Below are 9,634 nucleotides of genomic sequence, written 5' to 3'. Positions count from 1 at the left end.
CTACTCCCTCTTCTTCCCTTTTTCAAATAAACTTAATTTAATCGAGGACGCATAGAAGCTAATGTGGATTAGAGTGGGAATACAGAATGTGATTTGCAAAGTACAAGAACGTACGACACACCAGTAAAGAAAGAAAGAAAGAAAAAAATAATTAAAAAGCTGTAAACGCACGCACACACGCACACACACACACACACATTAACCACTGCAAAATATATGGATATTGGAATTTCATCAAATTTTTGGCCTCGTGAATTTGGAATTTACAAAACATCCAAACCACTTTTATCGCGTTGGTATGACCGCACTAGACATGTTAAACAACTCTATATTGTGATGTTTAGCGGGGTAGCGGCGTTACACTGCCCCCCCCCTTTCTAAATTCCTCGTCCTTGAGGAACTAACTAACTTCAATCCAAGTAGCGCTGGGGGACTCTCCTGGGTCGCCTGGGTCGCTGCATCCCCCATTCCCCGCTTCCTCTCTCCCCGAAATCCTGTGTTGGAACAACTGCTCCCAGTGGCGTTACCTGAATCTCCATCTGCTGCCGCCCCGATGAACTCTGTGGCCCCCCTGGGGAGGGCGGTGAGGATGTGGCTCCTTCAGCACGTGTAGATGAACGCTGTGAGCCCACAGGAGACTGCGACGGGGAGAAGGCTCCGTCCTCAGGTTGTGTCTGCACAGGTGGAGGGGTGCGACGAGCCTGACTATAGTTTGGTTGACCCGCGCCCCTGTAGGGCGCCAAACGGTCACGGTGCAGCACCACCACTCTTCCCCGAACAGCCAGCTTCACCCTGTAGACCACCTCCCCCACCCGTTCCAAAACACGGCAGGGCCCGATCCATTTACTCTGCAGCTTAGGCGACTTCCCCTTGATCCTTCTCAGTGCATAGACCCACACCAAGTCCTCTGCGTCGAAGTGATTCCCTTTCATGTGCTGATCATACGCTCGCTTCTGTCGCGCCCCGCCCCCGCAGTCTCAGCCTGTGCCCTCGCAAACTCATGTGCCATCTCCACCCTCTCTCTGAGCAGGATAGCATACTCCGTACCAGCCGGTACCTGGTAAGTGTCGGGGGGCAGGCCATATGCCAGAGCGGTCGGGGTCCGGAGCTGCGGTTGTTCGCACACCTCCCCGAACAGCTTGGACTCAAAATTGGTCCCCTGGTCAGAATGTAGCTCCGCAGGGACGCCAAACCGACTGAACATCGCATCAACTAACGCCCCACACACGGTCGCTGACTCTTGATCAGGAACGGCCACAGCCTCCGGCCATTTCGTGAAGTAATCCATCGCCACCATCACGTAGCGGTTGCCCCGCCGTGAGCGGGGGAAGGGCCCTGGCATGTCCACAGTTCCATTCAGTGTCTTGTTAATGCCAAAGTGCCCCACCCCAGGCTGCCCATGATGGAAGCTCAGCACCTCTTCCTGACGGCTTTTCGGCACAACTACTTGCCACATCTCTCTTCCCGATGCCGGCTCCTTCCAACGTCTACAGAGCACACCATCACGAAGCGCTAGGCCATCCGCTTGCGACCACAGTCCTCTCAGAGAGGGGCCAGCTGCCGCAATCTCTGACCAATCCGGTCTTCGGTTAGCAGCCAGCCAGCCTAAGACTTCACACAACTCAGGGTCCCCTTGCTGCTCGCCTGCCCAGTCCATCGTCACATCCAACATCCACATTATGTCATTCAGTGGTCTGAAATCCACACAAAACCGCCAACCTGAATCACCTTTCTTCGGCATCATTACCATGGGCGACACCCACGCGCTGCTTGAGGGTTCAATCACCCCAGCTTCCAACATCTTCTCCACACATCGTTCAGCAGCCTCCTGCTTCTTCAGCGGAATGCACCGTGCTCGCTGGAGAATGGGGTGCTCCGTGCCTGTGTCGATTTCATGCTGCACCAAATGGGTCCTCCCCAGGTCAGTGGGCAACGTGGCAAAGATTGACCGGAACTCATACAGAACATCCCATAAAGGTTGCTGTTGTTCTTCTGACATCCCCTCTCTATTTTTATCCAGAACCATCTTGATAACTTGCTCCTGGGAAGGTGGTTCTTGCAGGAGACCATGGGTCTCGCCCCCACTCACTGCTGTATTGTTGATCGCAGGCTCCGTGGACAGGCACGCCAGACGCTCTGGGCCTGATTCTTGTGGCAGGTGTCCTTGTGAATGCATGGTCTCTGCGGGGACAGTTGAAGTCTCTGATTGCCCTTCCTCTCGGGCAACCTCCCCATATGTCTCTGCCCTCTCCAATACGCTGGGCGTCTGGACCGCCCCACTTCCTTCATCCCCGCATATCAGGGATAGTGGGGGACCACCCATGAACGTCTTCCTCTTTCGACCCACATCCAACGTGGCATTAGCGTCTCGCAAGAAGTCAAACCCCGGCAGGCACTCTTCATGGATATCAGCCACCCACACAGTGTAAGGGAAAGTCTGTTCCCCCAACTGGATGTCAATTTCACAATGACCCAGCATTGCTGCTCTATCTCCTGTCACAGTGATGAGAGGCCGCACTGTAGAGCACCCCTGGAAATTCTCTGGAAACATGTCTGGGCGTACGATTGTCACATTTACATTTACATTTACATTTAGTCATTTGGCAGACGCTTTTATCCAAAGCGACTTACAAGGGAGAATAACATTCAGCTACATTGCGACAGAGATTAGTGTAACAAGAAGAAGAACACAGAAGAACCTGAATCAACAAGTGCACATATAGGCTTCCCATTAATCAGGGACAGCACTCGGGACACCTTGAGCCCTGACTGTGGTTGTACAGAACCCGCCACCCCGACGCAGTTATTCATAGCTGGTGAATACATGGAAGGTGAACGGCCAGGAGCGGAGTGACCTTCCTCACCTCTGCTCCCCACCCCGTTTCCCGGCGGCTGGCGTTGGGCAGGCGGCATAGGATTAGAGAGTTCTGGGCAGTTATACTGAATGTGTCCCATTTGGCCACACCTCCAACAGACCTGAGACAGCTGGTCTGGTGCCCCCCTAGAATACTGAGGCCTAGGTGGGGGCCTAGCTGTGTCCCGCCGCGGAAGGGAATCAACATTGCGTGTCGGCCTCCAATGCCGTCCTTCCGCAAAGATATCCTCCACCTCCTGTGCGCACTCCAGCGCGACCTCCCAGGATTCAGGTTTGCTGAGTCGGACCTGCTCCCGCAGCTTGTCAGGCCTCAGTCCGCTGATGAACGCCTTTGTTGCAAGGATAAACCTCTGTTCTTCACTGAACTCTGGAAACGCCTTATGGGCCAGGCGGCGTAATTCAGCTGCATACACGCCCAGCTTCTCTCCTTCTCTGCGTGTTCTCTCATTAAACATTTGCCTGGCTGTTGACTTATTCATTAGATCACCAAACTGTCTTTCTATGGCCTCTGCTATAGCCTGTGGGTCAGCCGTTTCACTGTCTGAAAGGTCCAACAAAGAGCTATCCCACTTCTGACACCAATGTGACGTTTAGCGGGGTAGCTTGACAGACGAGGCGTGGAGACAAGATCCAAGTTGCTAGCTCAAACACTGAGCCCAGATTTATTTCTCTGTCAGTCACGTACTGACGTACAGCTAACCCGAGGTTGAGGGCACTGGATTAAAACAAATAACAGGGTGGCTAGCCCAAGGTAAATGATAGATGCGGGGCAGTGTCTCTCAGCTACTTCGTTCCCCGCGCGCACCACCAACAAACACAACCACCACCTTCGCTTCCCTCCTTTTTCTCCCTCTCGGAACAGAGCCTGCAGCCAGTCCCCAACCAGTGACACCTCCCTCAATTAAAGCAATAGAACACACATCTACACAGTACCCCAGCGTTACAATATCTTATTTAAATGAGGTCCAGGTAGAAATAGGCATCAGAGTATGCTCCCGTCACTTATTTGAAAAAGAGCAAGCAGGCAAAACTTTATTTATTAGGACATTCAGCATGAAATACAATCTGTGTGTAGCCAAATCTATGCATACATAAAATAAAATAAATGGATAAAAACATAGCCTCAAAGAAAACCTCAATTAATCAAAAGTAGATTATTTTTTTGAATATTTATAGCGATGAGACAGATCTTGTGTGCTCAGTCAGAAATGTCCAGCAGGTGGGGACATAGTTATTCAAACCAGCTTCTCCCTAATGTTCATCTTGGGGACAGCCACTCAATTAATTAAAAGTCAGCTTGGCTCATAATTTTAATAAGTTCAAGTTCAAGTTGAAGAGATTATTTGTCACATACATATACAAACAAACAAACAAACAAACAAAGATGATGATGATAACAACATAGTGCAGATGTACAGTACTGTGGAGCAAGGCCACATATTGCTTTGTAAACAGGTGACATTTTATAATAAATTATATAGTGATCTGAAAGCCAATGTAGAGATCTTAGAAACTGTGCGATATGTTAACATTTATTCCTCCTGGTTATAACTCTGGCTGCTGCACTTTGGATAAAGCAGTAAAAATAAGGGCGCATTTTTTTTTTTAATAAAACATGCACATCTGTCAGTCATAAGGTTTCAAAACTATATAACGGAAAATAACAAGATAAACCTGTATTTGCTTTTGTGACAACATTTTATTTTCATTCCTGCTTATCTTCTCAGTTCAAGTTCAAGTTCAAGAGATTATTTGTCACATACATAAACATATGGTCATACATATATGCAGTGAAATGTCATGACACCCGGTGATTACGCACAATAAGCTCTATAAGCTCGAAAAATACAAAAAAAAAACCAATGTGCGTAATCGACACAAGGTGCTCGCGCAGGAAGCCGCAAGGGGAGGCGCCACAATCGCGATTCTGGTTCTATAATTATGCAATAGCATTAATTGACTGTGTTGTATTAAATATACATTTAAATTCTACCGTAAACAGAAAGTGAAAGGGCGATTTTACAATCATTTAAAGTCCTGCAGTAAATGAAAGTGAAACACTAGAGAGAGACTGATCCAAGATGCTGAAGGTTCTGCTGCCCTTTCTGACTTTCGGAGGTAGGATTTAACATTGCTATTATTTATAAGAGTGACTCTATATTTATGATGTATATATCTCGTCATCAAACAGTCATATTATACACAGAAAAATAATAATGTAAATATTGTATTAAACACTCAAATTATGAGCAAATAAGTTACAACAATAAAATTATTTTAGATATCTTATTAAAGAGTCACATTAGACACATAATATAATAATAGACCATACTAATAATAATAAATACATAATCACTGGTGATATTGGATGGGATGGCTAAATTAAAATCCCACAAGTCTACTGTTTGTCTTTAACTCATACTGCAGAATCACATTTATACACACACACACACACACACACACACACACACACACACATGTATATGTATAAAATAAAGTAACTACAGTTTAATAATTATATGATAGTACATTGCACTTGTGACTGACTCTTCTGTGTACATGCTCTCATTTTATCACACACATCTGGGAATTATAATCCATCTTGGATTATATGTATACATAGGATTTTCTTATGTACTTCTTAAACTTTATTAATAAAGTGTTTTTTGAATGTGGATGTCGTTTCAACTTCTATCCAGGAGTTCCTTATTTTGAAGAGCAAAGTTGGGGTGATGACCAATTTAAGAGCCAGAAAACATAGTTTAATATATTCAACATGTGACATTGAGGGTCCAATAGCAACCACAATGATATCGTTATGACCAAGTCCTTTAAAAAATAATGAAATAAAATAAGATAAAAGGTTTCTGTCTAAGATATGCTGGTTGTTCCATATAATGCAGGACTGGGGTGTTTCTTGTAAAAATGTGCTTTATTTAATAGCAGTTTACTGTCACGGAAATTGCAGGTAAGAAAAAATTCGAAACTGTATAATATCACGTCATTCTGTATCTCATTATGACGCTTTATTTTATCTCTTAATTAAATAAAAAAATAAACATTATTAAATATTCCAAGATATTTGAGTGCTTAACCTGTATATAATAATTAGTTTGAATCATAAACATACATTAACTCTAAAAAATGTTTTAACATGTTAGCGATGAGTACTTAAATAACTAATGCAATTTCACCCTGAATGTTTGTATTTAGATTTTTAATTTACTTAAATTAACAATTAACCAACTTACATATTTGAGGTCAGTAAACTTAAAAATAAATGTATTACATCAACATATGAACTGAAGTCGAAATTTTATGACTGTCACTATTTTTTCCAGGTTCTGTTGCCTTTTCATTCATCGTGAAGCACATGTAAGCCAAATACACCATTTTAAAGTAATCTAGGTTATTTATTTTTGTTTGACAAACATTTGACACCATAGGTTAGATATATCACTGAATAAAGGCAGTGGCAGTCAGTGTGAAAACACATTTTCTACTGGAGTGGCCATTTGCTAAGCATAGGTACAGTATTAAGAATGTACAAGAGCAAATACATTTTCCCTATCTAGTTATTTTTTCATGAAAATGTATTTAGGTATGCATACCAACTAAATTTTATTACATGTAATGTGTGTATGCAAGCCAGTGAGCATTGTTTCCCATGTAGCAAAAGTAGGCCTATATAACATTTTTGAACATTTATTATTTGTTTTATATTTATATTTAGTGCTTTACCTTGTCTCCCGCTGAGAGAGCTTCCTGCTGATCTAAGTCAAAACGGTACCCAACCCTCTCTTCAAGGCTTCTGTATGCAGGACAAAAGGGAGCACTGGACCAGGTCTGAGGCAACCTTTCAGGTGAGGTCTGTTAGGGGACCAGTTAGCACTGAAAAGTTTGAAATAGTTCATCTGTGATAGCCTGCCATTCCAAAAAATCTCCTCACCTGATTCTTTGTCTTGGGCAATCACGGTGATCTGAGGACACACCTGCCCACCACTCAAGTGGTACCCTAAATATCATCCAACTGCACACTGTTAGGAGGTATGCTGAGTGAACCCAGGTGCAGAGAACAAGGCAGAGGCGAGGTGGAAAAAATAGAGGTTTACTCAAAACAAGTACAAAAACTGGGCAAAAACAAATAAGACGTCTCGGGAGCTTGGAACAAGAGCGTTGTCATGAGGTTAGACAAACTCAAGACTGAGCGCCCGAGGACACAAACGACAGGGTCTAAATAGGGACGACCAAATGAGACACAGGTGAAACATATCACCTAATGAGGCAGGGTAATCAGGAACAGAAATAGGTGAAGCAGAGCAACACTGAAAAGGCAGTACTGGCGGCATCTAGTGGCCGATGCCGGTAGGACCCGGGCGAACCCTGACAGGACCCCCCGTCCAGGAACGGCTCCCGACGTTCCTCCAGGGAGTGTCGGGTGGCGACGGCGGAAATCCTGGATCAGGGAGGGGTCCAGGATATCCCAGGCCGGAACCCAGGAGCGCTCCTCCGGCCCGTGACCCTCCCAGTCCACCAGGTATTGCAGGGCCCCGCGGACCCGGCGGGAGTCCAGGAGCCGGCGGATCGTGTAGGCGGGCTGACCGTCGATGATACGAGGCGCCGGAGGAGGCCTCGTGGTGGGCACCAAGGTGCTGGTGACCACCGGTCGGAGCCGCGACACGTGGAAGGTGGGGTTTATCCTCATGGACCTGGGGAGCAGAAGACGGTATGCGGCAGGATTGACCCGCCGCACGATCTTGAAGGGCCCAACATACCGTGGTGCGAGCTTGCGTGACTCCACCCGTAATGGAAGGTCCCTGGTGGACAGCCAGACCCTCTGGCCCGGACGGAGCATAGGCGCTGGTCTGCGCCGTCGGTTGGCCTGAATCCGCTGCTGCTGGGATGTCCTCAGCAGGGCCTGACGAGCCCTCTGCCAGGTCCGTCGGCACCACTGGACGAACCGCTGGGCTGACGGCACTCCCACCTCCGCCTCCTGCTCCTGAAACAGAGGAGGTACGTACCCGAACTGGCACTCAAATGGGGACATGCCAGTGGAAGAGCAGTGCAGAGTGTTGAGCGTATTCCGCCCACACTAGACGGTCGCTCCAGGAGGCAGGGTTGGAGGACACGAGGCACCTCAGTGTTGTCTCCAGGTCCTGGTTGACCCGCTCCGTCTGGCCATTGGACTGAGGGTGGAAACCGGAGGACAGGCTGACGGAGGCGCCCAGAAGCTGGTGGAATGCTTTCCAGAACCGGGATGCAAACTGCGGACTGATACCACGTCCAGGGGCAGGCCGAACACCCTGAATACGTGCTGCACCATGAGCTCAGCAGTTTCCAGAGCTGAGGGGAGCTTGGGCAGAGGAATAAAGCGGCAGGCCTTGGAGAACCGGTCCACAACGACGAAGATGACGGTGTGGCCCCGAGACGGTGGAAGGCCGGTGATGAAGTCCACTGAGAGGTGTGACCAGGGCCGACTGGGGATGGGAAGGGGATGCAGCAGCCCCATGGGACGTGACCGGGGGTTCTTGTTCTGGGTGCAGATGGTGCAGGCAGCGACGAAGGACCCGACATCCTGATCCATGGTAGGCCACCAGAAACGCCTGTGGAGGAACTCGAGGGTCCTGGAGATCCCCGGGTGGCCAGTGAGGCGGGATGAATGCCCCCATTGCAGGACTTGTGATCGGACAGCCTTCGGGACAAACAGGTGACCCGGGGGCCCGTTGCCGGGATCCGCCTCCTTCCTTTGGGCCTGCCGGACCTGCGTCTCGATTCCCCAGTGGACCAGAGCCAAGATGCGGGAGCTCTGGAGAATGGGCTCGGGGAGTTCAACCAGCTCAGGAGGGTCGAAATGTCTGGAGAGAGCGTCGGGCTTGAGGTTCTTGGACCCGGGACGATATGACAGGATGAAGTTGAACCGATTGAAGAACAAGGCCCATCGGGCTTGACGGGAGTTGAGGCGTTTGGCGTCCTGAATGTATGTCAGGTTCTTGTGGTCGGTCCAGACGACAAATGGGTGTTGGGCCCCCTCCAGCCAGTGCCGCCAGTAGCTCCCGGTTCCCTATGTCATAGTTCCGTTCCGCTGGGGTGAGGCGACGGGAGAAGAAAGCACATGGATGGAGCTTCTTGTCGTGAGTCCTTTGGGACAAAACGGCCCCCACTCCCACATCGGAAGCATCCACCTCCACCACGAAGGGTAGGTTAGGCTCTGGTGTGGCCAGGACAGGGGCAGCGGTGAACCGCATCTTGAGAGCCCTGAACGCCCCCTCAGCCTCCGCAGTCCAGGTGAAGCGGGCTGTGGATGTCCTAGTGAGGGCGTTGAGGGGAGCCGCCACAGTGCTAAAACCCAGAATGAAGCGCCTGTAAAAATTGGTAAACCCGAGGAAGCGCTGCACCTGTTTGACCGAGGTGGGTGGTGGCCAGTCCCGGACGGCCTCGGTCTTGGCAGGATCCATCTGGACGTGACCCTCGGTGATGACAAACCCCAGGAACTGAACGGTGGTGGCGTGGAACTCACTCTTTTCCAGTTTCACATAGAGGCCATTGGCGAGCAGGCGATGAAGGACCTGTCTCACATGCTGTATGTGTTCGGGAAGGGTCCTGGAGAAGATGAGGATGTCATCGATGTAGACGAACACGGAGCGGTTGAGAAACTCACGGAGGACGTCGTTTACAAGACAGCGGGAGCATTGGCCAATCCAAAAGGCATGACCAGGTATTCATAATGGCCGGTAGGTGTGTTGAAGGCGGTCTTCCATT

Source organism: Zeus faber (genome assembly GCF_960531495.2).
Source record: "Zeus faber genome assembly, chromosome: 17".
Taxonomy (NCBI): domain Eukaryota; kingdom Metazoa; phylum Chordata; class Actinopteri; order Zeiformes; family Zeidae; genus Zeus; species Zeus faber.
This window is presented reverse-complemented; position numbering follows the sequence as displayed.